The 20594-nt window shown below is 35.9% G+C and overlaps 1 pseudogene; it reads right to left on the bottom strand.

Annotated features, from left to right (window-relative positions):
* The window catches only part of LOC149577686 (cysteine-rich receptor-like protein kinase 8), an 11778-nt pseudogene extending 4975 nt beyond the window's left edge, over nt 1-6803 (bottom strand).
* Between the last annotated feature and the right edge of the window lie 13791 nt (nt 6804-20594).

Consider the following 20594-nt stretch of genomic DNA (forward strand, 5'->3'; position numbering starts at 1 on the left):
TTTCAATACAAAGCATGATGAATGCTCAACTATGAAATCAACCACATCTAATGTAATTAAAACAAATGATTAAAGAAATGAAATTATATATTATTTTTTCTCTCAAAAATTTAAATTGTATATCTATATTTTTTAAATCATTTTTACCTAAATGAAATTGCAAGACTTAAAAAGATTTATAATAGAATGGAAAGAAACCTAAGATGATTTATATTATTATTTTTATTAAAAAAACATGCCTTCCAAAAACCCAACGCCAAGCCTGGAATGAAGATACGCCAGCTAGGAATATGTACGGCCAGCTATGGAGTTGATAAAAAGTCTAAAAATCAATCCAAGAATGCTGCTCTGCAGAATGGGAACTTGATTCCGCCTGATACAATTTGATTTCAGTGATGGCCTTGCCAAATTGATGCCAAATATGACTCCGTCCTCTTTGATGCTGCTGTATGGCCAAGAGGAAGTGTCTATCATCTCTAATATGACTTGCAATAATTCTAATCTATAGATGTATGTGCAACAATATTCATTCCTCGATCTGATCTGCAATTTCCTATCCCGAAAACGATCCGCCCAAATTCCAATTTGCTATCATCAGGAGATATATCACTGAAATTCCAAACCACAGGGCAAGTTGGGGGAATGGCTAGGCTGACAGCATCAAGAGTTTTTGATCTCAGAGCTCTCCTCAATATGCAATCAAACTAATAAACCTGGATGATAGAAAATGAAGGACCAAACTTCTATTTAACCTCCTCCAAGCAAATTGAAAATCATTAGGGCTTCCACATTTTATTTTTGTGACTTTTAATTATAAAATAAACCTTCTCAAAAAATTGATTAATACAGTTGATAACCACTGAAGAACTTTATATGGATAAAGAGAACATGGCTGTGAAGATGAGAGCTGAATGCGTACGGACCTGTTATAATAGGTAAAAAAGACACAACTAAGTCTATATGTTGATTTTCTGGACACAATAAGGGAATGAATCAACATATATTATTATTAAAGAATTTGAAACAAAAATTAACAAGAGCCAAATACTGTAATAATATTAAAGAAACAATAAGCTGATTTGTAATCTTTTGTGTTTATTCTGCTTATAATAAGGTGCGCAAAATTGAACACCGCTGTGTTGGCGCCAGGGCATGAACCACGCTCTCGGAATTGAGTCCTGAAGCACCCCTCAAACGCAGATGACGGAGAGACTTAATTTGGCTAAAACTGGGTGGAAGTGCTTTTAAACTTTTGCAATCGTTCAAGACCACAACTTACAGAGAAGGCAGTTTGCCAAACATTGGGGACTATACAGATAGCGCTGAGCAATCGTGTAATTTGAGCACACGCAAGGAATCCTGATGCTGTTCAATGTTGTCTGGAAGCTTTATCAATTTACTGCAACCCCTTATTTCCAGCTCTTCCAATGAAGGCACGGGAATTTCAGTGATCTCCGAACAACCTTCCAAGCGCATTCGGTACAAGGACGTCAGTTGACATAATGAGTTGGGAAGCTTGGCTAATCTTTCACAATTTGTTAGAGAAGGCCGCTGCAGTGAAGACATGGTGCCTGTGCTAACAGGGAGCTCCGTGAGGTTGGAGCAACATAGCTTCAGAATGCGCAAGGACCAATTTTAGATAGATGGATCTTGAACGTCTGTTACTTAACATAACGCCGGAATGAATAAAAAAGAAAAAGACTTTTATCAATGAATTCTTAGCAGAACTTGATGTCTTTCAACATACGTTATGTCTGTTGATTTCCACATTTCCACCGATCTCTTACTATTAATTATTATGCTATGACGGTATAATTTTTTTTAAAATGCTAAATTGTTTACAATCTGCTTCCATTGTAGAAGCCTCTCGACTTAATAAATCTACATAAAAAAATTGTTTTATTTGGAATAAATATGAAAGTCCATAAATAAATCTACATAAAAAAATTGGTTTTATGTCTATTATTGACATATTTTTAGAACTAAAACTATATAATATAAGTTTGATCATATAATAAAATATTTTTATGGTACTAAAAGTATAAATAGAATTTATTATTATTTTTAATATTTAGAATAAATGTTTATAAATATTTTATTAATATATAATAATTTTACTATTAATCAATAATTATTTTAATTTCAAAGTTCATATTATAGTTATATAAATGATATTAATTAAAATATTTTCTAATATAAATAATATTTAAAATGACTAATAATTAAATTTCTTACACTAATAGTGATTAAATAATCAATTTAACTAAAATGAAATTTTATTTTCAAAGATGTATATCATTTAACACATTTTTTATATTTTAAATTTGTTTAAAATGTTGATGGTTCATCTAATATTTATATGAAGAGAGAGAGAGAGTTGGGATAGATACAAAGAGAGGAGAAAAGGATAGATGGAAATGATAGACATAAATATATATAGAGAAGGCACAAGGAAAGAATAAGAGGGGGGAAATAGAAAGATGATAATATGACAGGCTATGATATATGGGGGGGTGTTTATGGATGGGTGATAGAGAGAGCTAGATGGATAGGTAGGGAGATATGTCTAGATATGAAGGTGGAAGAGGAAGTCAAAAATGAAGATGAACATAAAGTGAGTTTAATGGGAGAAAAGTAGGTAGAGAGATAGAGATACATCAAGAAGTAAAGATAGAAAGAGATCTAGGGAGCCACTAAGGGAGAGATAGCGACAGAAATATATATATATATATATATATATATATATATATATATATATATATATATATATATATATATATATATATATATATATATATATATATATGGTGAGATAGATTAATAGAGATAATGAGACATAAAGAGGAGGAGAGGGAGAGATGGGCAAAGAGATAGATAGTTATTTGAACTTTCATACATTTTCAATGTACCCAATGCACACTAAGGTGATGCTCATTGGGGCGAAGCATCTAATCTTCCTAGGACATCACCCATCCATGTACAAGTCTATCTCAATTGTGCTTAACTATGGAGTTACCTCCAAGGTTAATCCCACTTAGCTTGCTATCTCATTTAAAAAACCTTTCACAAGTGTTGTGCCTTATGAACCATTCATTATAGAGCCCCTTTACTTCATGAATTGATAAGTAAGAGATATTTTCCACAATAAGTCAAATTGTGATATTTTTATTAGATTAATGTTACACAATGTAATATTATTTAATTTAAATATTACCTAATCATATACATCTAAAAATTTCATCCAAATTAAATTATCTTTAATAATATTTGTTCCCCCATCTCTCCCTCTCTCTATCTCTATCTTGGTATCTCTCTATCTCTATATACATCACCCTTTCTACCTCTCTTTCTATATCATTCTCTACCTCTATCTTTATCTTAATATATATAACTTTCTCCTGTCCTTATCAAGAAGATAGTTCACCTCCATCATTAGAAGGCTCATGAATATTTGCAATAATGAGATGTTAGAGATATAAAGATAAAGATAAAGGTATAAAGTAATACAAAGAGATATGAAAAAAGGTGTAGATATATTGGGATAGAGAGGGATAGAGAGATAACAAGATAGAGATAAGACATCTATGGAAATAGAGAGGGTGAGATAGGAAGATAGATAAATAGATATATCGATATAGTGATAAGAACATAGAGAGAGGATGAGAGGGAGCAGTGAATAAAGTGATAAATACTTATATTACCATTCATAACTCTATGACGTACCCATTGCATGCAAACTAAGATGTGATTGATAGTTTTATCTACTAACTAACATGTGATTGATAGTTTTATCTACTTTCCTTAATCTGTATTTATTAACAAGGATACGTTACTCTATTCTATCTTTATAGAATTGCAGCATTTCTAAACACATAATAAATCTATGCGATTCAATGGTTAGATTCTTACTATGTTCCTGCGGCCCTTGTCTCAACATGACTCTCATCTTGACAAATTAAACTTGCTAATCCAAAATCAGATATCTTTGGCTCCATTTTCTCATCCAGTAAAATATTGCTTGATTTGATATCCCGATGGATGATTCGTAGGTGAGAATCCTCATGCAGGTATAGAAGCCCACGAGCTATTCCACATATGATGTTCATATGCTTTGGCCAATCCAGCTCTTTTCTTCGCTCGTCATCTATAGATATATACCCATCAATCCAAATTGTTATTTTATGTCTCTACTGAAACAAAACCAATGTACCACTTTCACTTTTATATTAGATAAAATAAAGTTAAACTATGCTAAACTCACCGAATAGTATCTTGTCAAGACTTCTATTAGGCAACAACTCGTAAACAAGCAAAAGTTTTGATTTCGGTTCTAAATTTTGGCCACCAATTTGACTTCATTTAGAAACTCCTTTTTTTTCTTGAAAAGATTTTAAAGAAAGCTTCTTTACTGCAATTTGTTTTCCATCTACCAGTGTTCCCTAAGACAAAATAAGACACAAACCATAAGTTTTTGTTGCAGTCTGTATAATATGATCAAATTCTAATTGAATAAAATATTACTCCAAACTTTTTATATTCTCTTCCTTCAAGCGGACTACTAGATGATCATTAACTTCAGTTTCTTTGAATAGCATATACCAGTTAACATTTGAGAATTTATATTTCTTGTACAATTGTACAAGAGTATATTCTAATAATATATGAAAATCCTTAATTGTGGACAGATCTATGTTAAAAATTAAAGTGCCTGCTTTGTGTCATGACTTGAGGACATATTCCCACCCTTTCAATCTTTGTGAAATTGTCTGTAGATTATTGTTCAGTGGAGGATGAAGTAGTATACCTGTTCAATGTAATACATATTTAAGGACGCATGAAATCAAAATTCAAAAAATCTAAAATGTCATAGATATTTTTTACAATTTTTAACATTTGTATCTTCATGATCTGCATCATTTGTAGTTTCAAAACAGTAAAAAAAAAATTAAAGAAAAAGGGAAAAAGTGAAGTTTGACTTTTTTAAAATATTTTTTTTTGTCTTTAGTACATTTTATCTAGAGCTTAACCAGCGCCCATAATTAATGCTGTCAATTAAAGTTATGTTAGCTAATTATGTTACCTTGTATACAGAGCCAAATCCTCCTCCTCCAAGCTTGTTATCATCATGGAAATTTCTAGTTGCAGCTCTGATATTCTCCAAGTTGAAGATAATTCCATGCTCCTTCCCGATCGCAGAGTACACCTCTGAATCTGAATCTGCTCATTGATGCGTCAGAAAATTATTACAAATTTTGTATCAAGGAGATTTTATTTTTAAGAAAAGATGGAAGGAATTTTTCTTTTTTCCCTTTTAGGAGTAGCTCCTCTTATAAAATCTATAGTGCATAGAGAAAACATTCTAAAATTCGTGATCTACAACATAGACTGGGAAGACTCCAAAAAACATCCGAATTGTTCCAATGGTCCTTGGTCTACTGGTGAAGATGAAAGGCTCACAAAGAGCCCACTAGAAATCAAGTCTTGCTGAGTGCAAGGCTCCGATACCATAAAGGATGAAGCCGAGCCTCACTGGAACTAGCCAGAATTAGCCAGAATTTTCGTTAACATTTGAAAGAACGATTTACCTTAAAAAAACAATCACCTCAAAAGTACCTTTCCTTAACGCCGCAGATTTCAATCTTCTTCTGATTGCAAATAGGCATAGCAGTAACATCAGAAAGAAGCCGCCGACAATACGCAAAACTATACCCACTTTGTTTGAAGACTTTCCTGCATAGGAGATCAATTCAAGTGCTCTGTCATTAAAAAAAAACCCTAAACAAAATCCTTTTCCGGACATTTAAAAACATAAGACACAAATATAAGATGTAACAGATATATTTCTGGGTCAGTAAATTTTTGGCATGAGTATTTCCATTATACTTCATTTATCTATTTCCAAGATATGTCAGACGTTCGTTATAATTCAATATAATTGGAAATGTTGATGCTAAAAATACATTGTGAAAAATTGCTATCTAGTCAAAGGTTCTTGGTCTTGAAAGGATCGCAAGGAACTCACCAGAAATCAAGTCTTACGCGGGAGCAGAAACAGAATTGAAGAAGCTGTATGTCTCATAACGAGCAATGCAACTTCCCAAGGCGGCCTCTCCACCGAGATGAGTTCCATTCCCCGTCACATTTAACACCCTAACAATTGCTTTCGTTAAACATGTTTTACAATCTTGAAGAGAAGTCAAATCGCTCCAACAGTGAACGGGACTGTACATTGGCTGAGATGTGGAGATTGTTGCTGATCCAGCAGAATATCGACGAGGGGACCGAAGGGCCTCATCTGACAACTTTGTGAAAAGCTCTCTAACTGCCGTACTAAACTCAAGAGGCTCAGCTGTGATTTGTCCTCCATTGTAGGGAAGAGTTCCGTTGGTATCAAGTGTTCCGATGAAGGAATAGTTGTCGTAGCGTATGAAGCACTTGGGCAGCCAAACCCTAGCGCCTATCACATTTCCACAATCCTGACCGATAGCTGTTCTTGCCAACTTGGAGCAGTTGAAACATTCCTCCTCTGTTGTGTCTCCCCGGCATTGGAGGAGACCGTAGACTCTCTCTGGAGTTACGCCATACACAGAGCTGTTGAAACCATTTGATGATAATGATGTATTGTTCACAAGACTGTTAAGAACTGTGTTCAAATTGTTCTCAAATGTAGGGCTTGTATAGTTCTGAGGGCTACATTTAAATAGAGGGATATCATCAAACGTTAGAGCTGCGTTGGGAATAAATTACAGAAAGAGCAGAACACAGACCAAATGTGGAAATTTTGCATGATAGTGGTTCTGCATGTTTTCCTCTCGTACAGAAATCTATCAGAAAAAATCAGGACCTTTACCATGTAATGTAATACTAGGGCGTTGTGAATTGGGGTTTTTTTATTTGCCAATCATAGCCGCTGGAGAAAATTGTGGTAGCAACATAGGTTGGTCAAGATGGAAATGTTTAATATAGATGCAGTTCACCAAGTTATGGTTCTTATAGAATGGAAGGAAGGCTTAAATATCACATATTAAGGTTCGATTTCTATGTTCTTGAGGAAGTTTTCGGGATACATAGCTATTCCAAAAGTATGTTCTTTGTACTTTTTTATTTTACCTTGACCACAACTTTTTGTAAGGTTGAAAACCTTGGAGAAAATGATCTAATTTGCATATAATTTGTATTTAATTATGGGCTTTAGTTTAAATTATGTGTTTGTCTTGACTAACTATAATATACGTATATAAAAATTAGGTGGAATTTTTTAATCTTAGATTAATGTATTAATAGTCTTGTTTTATATTCTATAACTAGTTGAGAAGCCTTATTTTTATCACGTCATGGAGAGAGCCTTGACTTCTAAGCATCAGTCATTTTAAAATACAATAATTGAAATTTAGTCCATTATAATTCAAAGATTCGAAGACAAAGTCCTTGTACTTGAATTTCAAAATTTAATCAAAAGCTTGTAATAGAATCCACTGTCACTCATGTGATCACTACTACTAAGCCATCCTTAAAAGTATGAACATTATACGAATAAATCAATATTAAAAACCTACAAGTACTAGAGTTTGGTTGTACACATCCCTATATACCATAAAACCCCTACTAGTCTAGAAGATCATTAAGTCATTCAAAAACATTGAAACTACACTAGAAAACAACCTTACGCTATTACTTCCTTGCTGGTGTCTTTATATCTAATAATCTCCCAATTCCTTGAGATTCGTTGGAATAAGAATAGAAACTTTGAAATAGGTTTTCTATTTTTTCGTTTAGTTCATCAATTGGAATAGGGAATAGGATTACATATTCCTATTTTGCCTCTAAAATGAGGTTATACTCATTGCAAAAAATAGTTGTTACTAGAATAGCCATTCATATTCCCATTATGAATTTCTATTCTTCATTCCCATGCCTGCAACCAAATGGGCCCTTAGTTCTGTGCTTAGCATCATGTTCATCATCATCCATCCCTTGGCTCTAATCAACATCATTCTCTTTCTTCAAATTCTTCCTTATTCTTGTTTGTCCCAAAACAAGGCTCAAAAAAAATTTGTGCATCATACCATCTATAGTCTTGCAAGGAGAAGATATTGTATTTCCCTATTGTTATTTGGCATGAACAAAGGGAGCAACAATTTCCTCCAATGTTACAACTATGATCAAGAGATCTTTGAATTTCTTATAAAGCTAGAGATAGTTCTCCTTTTCAATACCACAATTTAGTAAAGGGGGGACCATGTTTATATTTGTTTCCCCATAATGAAAAAAGAAGGCACACACCCTATCCATGATATCATTGAAACAATCAAATTAATAATAATTTCCTAGGAATTTTCTTCACCACCCCTGACAAAATCAACATCTTTACCATTAAAATCTTTATCATCAAAATTTCTAAGAGTGTCTCCTACTTCAAGTTCATATTCGAAGTTTTGTGTGTGATAATCTCGTTCATGGTCATTTTACCATTCAACTTGTTATTTAGAAGATAGACAAACTGCCTTTTCTCAAAAATCATATCATACCTAGGTTCATATTCATTCTCAGTTCATCTCAAGTCTCCCCTTCATGATTCTCAATGTCAGCCATTTGTTATTGCCACTTAGAACCTTTACCCATTTTCCTACCTTTAGCAATGTTAAGCTTTTCACCTTTACCTTTTCATTTTTCATAGGCTATTTCAGATAGTTTAGCCTCAAAGCCATTTTTGTCATGGTCAATTTTGAATCTTTATCTCTTTTTTTTCATAGCACTAGGGTTTATGTTCTCCAAGAGGGGATTACTCACAATAATCTCAATCTTAAAAAAATTATGACAAAGAGCATATTATATGTGAAGTTTAGATGGGGGATAGGGAAAAAAATCAACTACAGAAGGGGGATGTATCTATTAAAATCCAGTATAACACAAATATTAGTCATTCATGTAAAAGAGGGGATGCACCTTTAGCAATACTATTACACATGGACATATAAATTGCATATCAATATTCATATAATGTATAATATGATTTATAATAGGGAAATGGTAGACATGGAAAGTGATATACCTACCCCCTAAGGTAAATTACTTCATGATATGAAACAAAACCAAATAATAAGAGGGATGGAGAAAGGACCAATCGTGATCATTAGCATTAGTCTCAATCACCATCTTTATCCCCTTTCCAAAGAATCTCTTCACGTAGACCATGCCCTCCTTAGCATAACCCTTCCGGGACCCCTGTCATCTTCTCCCCCTTGTTTATCCACTTCTTCTCACCCCCCTCTTTCCTCCCACCATGCTTGCACCTCTTTTTGCTTCTCTGAAGGTGACATGGAGCTCTTCATCCACCACCTTAGATGACTTCTCCCCTAGGATCCCTTCCTCGACTCTGGGGATGTCACCTCCATGTTCTACTCACTTGCATCCGCATTATGGGAGTCTTCCCTTCTCTCCATTCCCCACTACACCTCCTCACTCACCCCTCACCCCACTCATAGGTCTTGCCCCATGAACCAGTGGTTTGATGAGGATTACAAATCCTTTGATCACATGTTTCACTTTTGTCCATCCACTACTTCTTCCTCCACTTCCTATCAGTTGAGACTTGACTACTGCTGCTTTGTTCACCATAAGAAATGGAAGTTCACTTTACTACAGTGTAAGTCTCTTTGTGCCATGTTCTTCTAGTCTCCAAAGCTCTTTTGGTGCACCATGTTTCCTTGCCACCCCCCACACACCGCCTCCCCCCCCACTCTGGTCCTTCACTCCCTTACCTCCCACATATTCACTCTCTATGATATTCTTGGCTAGCCCCCTCTCCATCTCATCCCCCCCCTACCTATTGTCACCTCTTCTCCTTTTCCCACATTTGTGAGGTAGTTAGAGTTATGAACAATAGTAGAACTCTATATGAGGAAGGATTTCAAGCGAAAATTTTCAAGCTGGGTATCTTTGTTTTGGGTCCCTTTCTTATAGTGCTCTATAATTAAGTGGTTTGCATCAGCTTCCTTGACCCTTGGTCACAACATATTATCTATACAATCCATAAATTTGGGCTAGCTTCGGACCTCGAAAACTACAAAACCATCTTGATTGGGCATACCTTCACCAAACTCTATGCAATTGTGTTGAATGGTATCCTATCCAGTGAGCTCGATTAGCAACATTGTCAGGTTAGAGGTTAGGTTGGGTTTCGCTAAGACTTTCAGACCATTGATCACATTTTGAATTTATAGGCCATCATTGAGGAGGCTCATCACCGCTTGGCAAAAGTTTATTGCTACTTTGTTCAATTCTGCAAAGCCTTTGACTCTATTCCTCGAGCGGCTCTCTTTCAGTGTCTTACGGATATCAGGATCTCAGAGATTCTTCTTAGAGATATTATGAGGTTATACGAGCGTGTCAAGGATAGATTTAGGACTCCACAGGGCTTCTGCGATCCTATCCAGAGAATTATCGATGTGAAACAGGGTTGTCCTCTCTCCCCCACTCTTTTTGGCATCTACATCGATGAGCTTGAGGCATTTCTCTGTGATTTCTCACTCCTTGGTGATGGTTGTTATTTACATAAGGTATTGATCTCTATTCTCTTGTTTGCTAATGATGTGATTCTCTTAGCATCTTCTCTCAATGGTCTTTAGCAGCTCCTTGATGGCTTGGCCTCTTTTTGCGACTCACATGAGCTAGTTGTAAATCTGGGCAAGACTCAAGTAATGGTCTTCAATTGTTTAAGGACATCTCATTTCCATTTTTACTTCCAGGGTATCGAGATCGAGATGCATCTTGATATACTTACTTGGGGGTTGAGTTTTCTAGACCTTGATTCAGCCTGAGACTAGCCATGTAGACCAGAGTCAACAAGGGGCCTGAATCCTTTGCTATTCTTTAGCGACAATGTTTTCATCACCACTTCTAGAACACTATGACTAAGATGTCTCTTCTTGTTTCCCTGGTCAAGCCGACTGTGCTTTATGACTCTACTATATGAGGCCCCTCCCTCTTGGAATCTGACTGGGCCTCTATTGAGAGAGTCCAAACTCTTTTCCTTTGGTACATTATTAGATGCCATCTGTTCACACCAAAAAAAATTGTTCTGGCTGAGTTTGGTGCTCACCCTTTCAGATTAGGGACCATCTTTGATTTAGTTTGGCTTCTTCACCAACTTAGGAGCTTTGCCAATTCCTCTGATGATCATCACAAATATTCTTACTTAGCTTACTGCACTTCTATGGAGGTTGTGGATTTAGACTCTAGTCACAAGTCTCATTATTGGTACACCCATGTCTCATCTCTCTTGGGCTTGATTGGTATTAGCTTAGATCATCCTCCTCCCTTCCAATTTTCCTTGTACGCTCCAACCCATCTTCTTCCACCTCAGTCGGAGTTGAATGTGCATGTTAGACTTGACATCTATAGACAATATGTTATTATGAGCTGGAAGAATCCCCCAGGTGGGATCCATCCACACATGGCCTTCTATGTTGAGCACTTTCTTGATATACAAGACGACATCATCTTATGTCCTTGGTACCTCACTCATCATTGGACTCATATTCTTTGCATCTCCTTGGGATCTTTTAGGGTGGGATATCATCGGCTACGTATTTAGATTGATCACTAGATTGGTAGGGAGGACACGATTTGTCAACTTTGTCACCTCGGGGAGGTCAAGACCGAGTCTTACTTTATTTTTCATTGTCCCATTTACTATGAGATCTGAGGGAGGTTCTACTATTTGTTCAGAGAGTGTCAGTCTCTTCCCTCATTCTTCACATATATTGACTAGCACTGTCTTGCACTCTACCTTTAAGATACCATGCAACTTTGTGAGCACACTATACAACTCTAGCTTTGCTCGACTTCAACCTCTACGCAACTCATCACCTCTTTCTTTAGTCCTATAGTTCCTACCCAAGGATTGAAGGGACCTGTCTGCACTATCTCAGTTCACACCAGATTTGTGAGACCTCACAGAGATTATACTTGGAAAAGTCCTTGTAGTAGACCTAAGAGGTGACCATCCAGAGTATCTAATTGCCCTAATGTCCACCTTTCCATTCTGGACTACTTCTCGCCTATGAGAGGTTCTTAGCTATTGTTATTTCGTTTGGTGCTCCCCTTGCTAGCGTTTGCCCTTTGTACTGTTTCCAGTCCCTTAGACCCTCGTTGGTCTCTTGTTGGACATTAATACATTTATCTTGTCTTATCTTATCTTATCTTATCCTTGTAGTCTCTAGAGATCATTATTTCAAACTTTTCTCCTCACATTGGAGCCTACTAACATTAACAATCAACTAAGGAGTCACCTAAAACTTAATGTTGCCAATAGAAATGAAATCCTTTTGTCACAAATACCCTTGCATCACTGAGAACTATGGTGTAAGATAAAAACTTTGTTGCAAAGCTTCCAAATATCTATATTTTGCATCAGCTCTTTAGTGTCTTTTCGCTCTTATCTTATAGAAGTGACTCCAATCACTTTCAATTTTTTAGGACTCAACTAAGGATGATTGTTACTCATTTGACAAGGCCCACAAGAACACATATTCTAATATTTTAGTTTTTTGAAAATATAAAACTCTAAGTAAAAACTTATTTATAAATTATTGAACTTAAATTTACAAATTTAAACTTCAAATTAAAACTCTGAAAACTATGTATATTGGAAGAACATTAGTTGACTGACAGTGACGGATGGTATGACATCATGCCATGAACATCCAACCAACGAATTTGATGGCTGGTTTGAGACAAATTGGGCGGCTCGTTAAATTATTCAACAGAGGTCTGTATTCGCATAAATTTTGCGGAGAATAATGCGGTGGATATTATATTAATCTCCAGTTTTCCACCATCTTGAAATAAATAAAAGCCAGAAACCTTCAAATTTAATAATCAAATTGATTAAATGTAAAAAAAATCTAAAGTCAATATAGTCCTCATCGTTCATTTCACTTTTTCCCGTGAACTCTTCTTTTTACCTCAGTTGATGTGACTAGTTTCTTTTATGCAGAAATGAATTCAATACAACTATACAACTATGCCTGTCAGGACAGAGTGTGACATATGGACACAAAAAAGGATTTAAAATCTACAGAGCAGGTCATCGGCGGATCGGACACATAATAACCTAACTTAGATTCTACTTAAGAATGTCTTTTTTAATTAGTAATTATTGATTTGTCTAGCTTCGTTTTCTATAGCCTTAAAGCAACATATCATACAACTGTCATTACTTGAAGAACTATAAAATAGGGAAGTTCAAACTTGACTTTCTTGAGGTTGAATTGTTTTTCCATTTTATTATGTGAGTTAGTAATGGCATCTGATTCAAAGATGACATGGTGTATTTTAAAAACTTTTTCAGTATGTATTTATATGGTTTGAATTGGCATTCTTGGTGTGAGTAGAGAGTGGCCTTTCAAAATAAAATAGGCAATGGTTTTCATATTCTTAGTATGGTAAAAAAATAGACTATGATATTCCTTTTTTAAGAATGACAAACAATATTATGACCAACTTGTAATCATGTAATAAAGAATTAAGGTCAGCAATATAGTGGGTGCATTGATAAGGTCACTTATTACACTCATTGAAGGAAACTATCATTAGTCAATATTATGAACAAGCATTTTATAGACTTGGTACATCTATAGTGCTTTACTCTATGGAGAACAAGTTAAAAGATTGGTGATCTCATATCACAACATCAATATCGTAGTTTTTCTTGCATCATCTACAGTAACACCACATGCATTGTGACTATCTATAAATCTAAAATCAACTAGAGAAGTATTTATAGTGCTTTTGAAGGACCCCAAGCTTTTGGAGTTCACTAATCCTGATCTCATGCTTGTCTATAATAGAAATTTGGATTGTCTCTTTATCCTAAAGACTTGGGTATTCCACTCTTTATATAAAGGCATATTATCATGAGGTAATTCCATCCAAAAATTTGTAGGAGTTGATGAAACAACAATAGGTGTTAAGGATCATCAACAAGCAAAACCTTAAGAAAATGCAATATGCTCTATAAAAACCCCATATCGATTGTACAAATCATGAATTGATTTTATAGAATGAAAAGAGTTTTAAAAATAAAAAAGCAAGCTCCAACTAATATAGCAGGAGATTTCACATGCAAACAAGAAAAGTATGATTTGAACAATATGCAAACTAGAGCCTAGCTAAATTAGATTGATCTAAATTTAGGGTCTAACATGTGCACAATTAATTAAAGCAATGTATGCAAGTGTTTGTAATGCAATGAACATGCATGCTTTGACACCCCCCTTAAGTGTAACTTAGATAGCAAAATCAATCTAAGAATGAAATGTATGAATGAGTCCTAGCAACAAATGCCTAATTATGTTCTCATTTATAAATTAATACAACTCACACTAGTGAGGCCTCTTTAAAGGAGAAAAGGAGAAAAACTATATGGTAGAAAACCCCACTTCAAAATGGGAGATACAATGAATAGAGAAAATGGGTATTACTGATTAAATGAAAGATTCTAAGTGTCCCACCAAGTATTAAATCATTTTCTTAAGTACATTAAATATCAAACCTCCCAAAAGAGAGATAAAATGAGGATAAAAATCCCACAAATAAAGATGTAGCTCATGTGCTAATGATGAATGTCTGGAGAATAGTGGTATCTACTACCTACAAACAACATTGTTCACTTAGGAACAAATAAATCAGCTGGAGATAGGAGAGGTCAATCCCAAAAGATTGAATATGTCGAACTCTAAATCCAATTTATATGTGTCATTAGAAAATGATCAAATAATTATATGCCCATTATAGATGATGATACATGACAATCTAATCAAGTTCAAGCCCAAATAATGTACTAGGTTATGAATCATGACTAAAAAAAGTTGATGAGAAACCTCTACCACTCCCACTCCCACTGCCTACTCCCTCCCTCCCTCCCTCCCTCCCTCCCTCCCTCTCTCTCTCTCTCCCCTCTCTAATCCCCTACTCTCTCTCTTTCACACACACACACACACACACACACACACTCCCATCCCCCCTCTCTCTCCTCTCTCATCCCCTACTCTCTCTCTCTCTCTCACATGCACACACACCCATCCTCCTCCTCCTCCTCCTCCTCTCTCTCTCTCTCCCTCCCTCCCTCCCTTCCTCCATCTCCCTCTCCCACTTCCTTCTCTCTCTCTCTCTCTCTCTCTCTCTCTCTCTCTCTCTCTCTCTCTCTCTCCCCCATCCTGTACTCTCTCTACCACCCCTACTCTCTCTCTCACTTCCTCTCTCTCCCATCCCCTACTCTCTCTCTCCCCTCTCCCATCCCCTACTTTCTCTTTGCCACCCCTACTCTCTTAGACTCTCACACTCTCTCCCATGCCCTACTCTCTCTGACACACACACTTCCATCCTCCTCTCTCTCTCACTCTCCCTCTCTTACTCCCTCTCCCACTGCCTACTCTCTCTCTCTCTCTCTCTCTCTCCCATCCCCTACTCTCAATCTCTCTCTCACCCATTCCGTACTCTCTCTGCCACCCCTACTCTCTCCTTCCCTCTCTCTCTCTCTCTCTCTCTCTCTCTCTCTCTCTCTCTCTCTCTCCCCCCTACTCTCAATCTTTCTCTCCCATCCCGTACTCTCTCTCTTCCACCCCTACTCTTTCCCATCCCCTACTCTCATTCTCTCTCTCCCATCCCGTACTCTCTCTCTACCACCCCTACTCTCTCTCTCTCCCCTCTCCCATCCCCTACTCTCTCTCTCTCTCTCACACACACACACACACACACACACACACACACACACACACACTCATCCCCCCCTCTCCGTCTCTCTCTCAGACACACACACACACACACAAACTCTGCCTCTCTCCTTCCCTCTCTATGCACTATTTAGGTCTTAATAATGTGCGCACACTAAAGTGCGTACACACTATTAAGACTCAAAATTTAAAAAGATTTGAATAGTGCATGTGTGTTATTTAAATCTTTACATTCTACCAAGACTAAGGCTTGGTTTTTCCTTGGGGATCCAATCCAAAGGTTTGGAGTCTATAAATTGGTCTGAGACGTGTTTTTCTACAAACATACAATAAATGATTGATTTTTGTTGTGTGCTCTCCTTCAAGTTTTCTCATTGTTGAGCATCGATAAAATCAAGTTACGTGACATTGTAGGTCTCTGTATTAGCTATATAACCATATAATTTATTTTTTATTTGAGCTATTTCAAGCCTTTCAACTATAATTTCTTTTGAATGTATGTCCATTTTTTGTCAAAAACCAACATGTACTAATTGGGCTGTGGATTCTAATTCTTTCATCAAATTTTGCAACAATTTAGTTTTTTAGAAACTAGTCTCCATTCTACACACTCTAAAAAAAAGAAGTTTCAATTTTAGGTTAGTTTTCAATCATTTCTAGGGGGAGCACATAGATATTTCACATTTTTAGGATGTGTCTATTTAAAAAATTCATTAAAAAATTACACATTATAAAATTACCCGAAAAATTTGGGATAAACTACATAGTGTTAGGTAAATTTTGACCAGGGTGATCAAAGAATTTCAAAAAAAAGTTAAAATTTTAGGGGGACCACACTTTGTACTGTGTTATGTTTTTTTGGAATAAATAGTACCACTTTCTGTGGCCCCCTTTTTTGAGGACCTAAAACTATACCATTTTGAAAAAAAATTAGTAGTTTAGAAACTAGATTCAAAGAACTAGTACTTTTGTTTTTGCCATATCTTAAAATTTTGAGCATAGCTATCTTCAAATTCTTGTTGAAGTTTAGAAATTGCTTATTTTAGAAAAAAGGTGTCCACTTATACCCCCCTTTTGAAACCACAACTTGGTGCACTTACCCTGTATCAACATTCAAATTTTAGCATCAAATTCAAAATATTCAAATTAGTTTTCTTTAGAAATTTAACTTTCATTTGTACTTCAATAGCTAGTAAAAGTTAACACATGCCAAAAACACAAATTTGAAGCCATAAAATTTCAAAGAATAAACAAAAACTCGTATCATAATCATTTCAAAAATATTTTGTATGTGATTTTGTGAATTTAATTACTACCTTAGAGTTTTATATGGTTAGATTACCTCTCGCCAACAATATCCCCTATTCTATGATGTGGCATTCCATCTTTTGTATACATGGGAACAACATGAAATAATTGATTCTTGTCTTTATCATAATAAAAATAAAAATATAACATTATCTTATATCAATGATTTTAGAAATAAATTACATAATACCCTTAAGTAGAAATAAATTACATACATACATATGCTTAATGTACCATAATATGGCATTACATTGAGTTGATCACATTTTGTGATACTTTGTGTCATATTTCTATCACGCTCACATATAGATACTTACAATATCTTTACTTGAATTTCCATATCAATAATTATAGAAGAAATTTTTTAATATCCAATATTTAAGAGTAAAGATAATCATTTGAAATATACACATTGTTAATTAAAGTAAGCTCTAGTTCACAACTTGATCATAAATAAGTAAATAATTCATACATAACATCTAACATGTGGCACTCACTAAATAAGAAAATCATCCACTCATACTTGCAATTCACCCATAAAGGTTAGTGGATTCATATTTCCATTTATGTAGCCTAGGTCCTCATGTCCATCTCATCAGAATAATATTTCAACAATTTTTTAAACTCATTTCATCATAACAAATATGTTTTAATCTCTAAGATATGTAAATCAAGAAAATTTAAAACCGTAATATGAATAAAAAATCATGATTTAATTTATTTAACTATGCTTAATCTAGGAAAAGCACAAGATTTGATCTAATAATTCATATTTATGGGGTAAGAGTACAAAATCGTGTCACCCTTTCAAAAAGGAAAATGCGAACAAAAGTATAATTGTTCACCTTGAATGACAAAAAATTCATATTATTATCTAGAATTTTAAAATGAATTATGTTAGATTAAATAATTCATTATTAATTATTTATTCTATTTTACTTAAGCTTACTTAGGTTAATGCATCTAGTTAATAGTTATAGTAATTAGTTGTTGACAATACTGGAGTTTGTTCCTAACTAAGTCATACTTATCCTCTCACCTTGTTCGAGGACTCTCCACCTTTTGTGGATATATGTTTAGTTGTCAACCTTATCTTCAACCACCTTCCAGCTTGTTCTACAAGCTTCCTTGAGGCCTTTATATTTGGTCTCTCTCTCTCTCTCTCTCTCTCACTCTCTCTCTCTCTCATTGTAAATTCATATGATCTCATTTTTCATTGTAAATACATTTTTCAAAGTTTGCAATATTTTCTCTTCCATTGTTTGCTCCAATCTCTTTCTCATTCGATTTCTCTTAGGCAAGCTATTTGCATGCAGGTGATTTTGGTGACTATGGAGTTGGATTTCATCAACTCCTACATGGTATCAGAGCGTCCCTTCTACTTCTTGTTCGAAGGATATTTGAGGCCACAATTTATAGACACAAACCCTAGTTTGTTTGTGTTTTTTTCTTCAATTGGGGGGTACAATGATTTTTCAGAGCTCTTTGGGGTCAAACAGACACTGCCATTGGATCTGAAAGACTATTTATAGTTAAGATTCATATAAAATTTGTCCATTTTGGTGACAGGCGCTCGAGGGGCAAATTTTTTTTTGTGCAGGTGTGCCGTAAAGACCTATACAGATGAATTTGGGCAAAAAAATAAAAAAATAAAAATAGAGCGTACCATTGCGGCACCACCTAGCAGCCACCACAAGGTTGCCCGCACTCAACTCACACTCTACCAAACTCCAATGTGCCACTCACGTGATGCCCTGCTCCTACCTCAACTTGTGCCCCTCCCTTCTGGCAGTGCCTCCTCATTTCTCAGCCACCCTACCTCTACTTCCTCCGCCTTTGCCAAATTTTCCTTAGTGCAAGATTCACCCAAGATCATAAAACTCAACACAAGCACAACTGTAGACCAAAAATGGATATGATCAATTAATCAAAGTATGTCCTAATACATTGCTCTGTTCAATATGTACAAACACACTAGGAGTGCTTGTATATAAAGGCCTGTCAGGAAGCACCTAGAATGTCTCTAGAAACAACCAGGAGATAAGATAAGCATCATGACAACTAAGCACATGCCTTATCCAAACTTCTAGATGGGTGGATAAGAATGACAAGATAGACACCATGTGCTTAATTAGTGTGCTAACTCTTGTGTTGTAGACATCATGTGCATAAAAGAGGTGCAGACTCTTGTGTTGTCAACATGACAACTTACAAGAGTACGCATACTACTAGGTGAGTAATAAATAAATAATAAAAACATGCATTAACCTATGTAAACTTAATTTAGTGTAAATAGTAAATACTTATTTACACAAACACCCCCCCTTAAGTGCAACTTAGGGGAATGCCCTTAAGCTTACAAAAACTAGGATGAAATGCATGATGGGTCCCATCTACTAGGCCATGTTAGGTACCCGTGTACATAATGATATGCAAATCTCTCATAAAGTGGGGAAAGAGAGAAAACGTCATGGGAAAAGCCCTCCCCCAAAAAGAGAGATGAAAGGGGATGTATGGATGGATGGAGTAATCAAGACCCCCCCCCCCCCCCCCCCCCCCCCCCCCCCCCCCAATTACGACATACATCTAGTATATACAAGTGAGAAGAATGAGAAGAAAAAAACCTCCTAAGAGGAAAAAGTCCCCCCCATAAGAAGGAAGAGGAAGAGAGACAAGGTAGTCCACACCAAAAAGGAGAAGAAGGAGACGAGGTAGTCCCCCCCACTAAAAGTAGTGTGCTGATCAGTGAGGAATCCTCCAATAAAGAATCTAATCCATGACTTCTGAATGATGTTCCTCCCCTTGGGAAGAAACAAATTCAAGGGTACAAAGGAGATGCGTCCCCTGTATGGAGAAGGAATCTCTATGATGAACGATGCCTCTAAAACCTGCTCAAGTTTCCCTGTGTCGATGCTGATGATGGCTTCCTCCAAAAATGTTGAGAAGAAGTACAGATCAAACAAGGAATGATGGAGAACCTATTTCAAGGAATAAAAAATCTTGTCAGCTGATAAAGAAACCTCCTGTAGATGTTGTACATAACTATCCACAATTATGCCAACCTATGAAGATTGATCAAGGTTAGAGTGGGCCCTCGCAACAATTATAGAAGGATCATCCTCATCAAAGAGAAGAGGTAGATCATCAAAGAAGTCCTCCAAATTTGTTGTGTGTGACTCTATGAACAAACTTGAAATGGTAGTCAAGAAGTCATCACTGAGGCTGGAAGGCCATGTGTACCCTGCTGTGATGAAGTACATGAATTTGTCACCATGGCAAAAGAATTCGCCTAAAAAAGAAGACAAATATCATCAAGGGTGTCTCTCACATCTTCAATGTGAGACTCCATGAACAAGCCTGCAAGGGTAGGAAGGAAGTCATTGCATGACGGTAGAGTAGGAAGACATAAAGCTTCCTGCTACACTGAATCCAAAGCATCTGTGGTTGGAACATGATCAGTAGGAGCAATAGGAGCTAGAGGTATGATCTCATCTAAAGAGGAGTCAGCTGCAACTGGAGGTATGAGATCTTTTGGGAATGAAGGAATGT

This window comes from Cupressus sempervirens, chromosome 1 (assembly GCF_028749045.1).
Source record: "Cupressus sempervirens isolate cs-2001-9-10 chromosome 1, ASM2874904v1, whole genome shotgun sequence".
Classification (NCBI taxonomy): domain Eukaryota; kingdom Viridiplantae; phylum Streptophyta; class Pinopsida; order Cupressales; family Cupressaceae; genus Cupressus; species Cupressus sempervirens.